Consider the following 445-nt stretch of genomic DNA (forward strand, 5'->3'; position numbering starts at 1 on the left):
TATTTCCAAATGTCATAATAACACTCTGGTAAAAAGAACTCATTTCTGTATTACAAATACAAAGTGATGAGAGATGTGATCCTCTGGCACCTCCTCAATTGGCCTTTACTGGAAACAGTGTCTTCTGTTCCCAAATTTGCACATTACCATCTGCCCACAGCTTGATGAACGGCGCTGAGCTGCCCTTGGAGCGACTGTCCCTCTGCGGCAGGACACAGTAGTATTGATGACCCTATAATATAGTCATTAACATGCCATCCTGTTGGCAAAGGCAGTTACAGCAGCTGAGAGATGGCTGTCCACTGATATATTTGAGATATATATATCATTGCACTTGTTCTATCTTGAGAGAGAGAGAGAGAGAGAGATCTCTCTCAAGATAAAACAAGTGCAATGATACCCCCACGGGTTGTAAAGTCACCAAGGTTCCCCAAACAACCTTTAT

The sequence above is a fragment of the Nanorana parkeri genome, unplaced genomic scaffold, assembly GCF_000935625.1.
Source record: "Nanorana parkeri isolate BGI_ZX_2015 unplaced genomic scaffold, ASM93562v1 scaffold14, whole genome shotgun sequence".
Taxonomy (NCBI): Eukaryota; Metazoa; Chordata; class Amphibia; order Anura; family Dicroglossidae; genus Nanorana; species Nanorana parkeri.